This window comes from Equus quagga, unplaced genomic scaffold (genome assembly GCF_021613505.1).
Source record: "Equus quagga isolate Etosha38 unplaced genomic scaffold, UCLA_HA_Equagga_1.0 75089_RagTag, whole genome shotgun sequence".
NCBI lineage: Eukaryota > Metazoa > Chordata > Mammalia > Perissodactyla > Equidae > Equus > Equus quagga.
The window spans coordinates 3,197-3,493 of NW_025803043.1; positions in this window are offsets into that span (position 1 = coordinate 3,197).

Below are 297 nucleotides of genomic sequence, written 5' to 3' on the forward strand. Positions count from 1 at the left end.
GGGGGGGGGGGGGGGGGGGGGGGGGGGGGGGGGGGGGGGGGGGGGGCAGTGGAGAGACATAAAGAGGCCGCGGAGGATGGACAGCACAGGCTGCGGTGTAGGTCCAGTTAAAGGGTTTGATTTTACCCTCAGGGCAGGAGAGTGACACAGTTAGGCTGGCCTTTTCCAGCGTTAGGTTAGGCTGCAGCTCAGGGAATGGATCATGGAGAGAAGTGACAGGATAAGGGCAGCCAGGTGGGCAAGAGATGGGATAGGGGGGTAGGCTTGGACGAGGCAGTGGGGGTGGGGTGGAGAGAG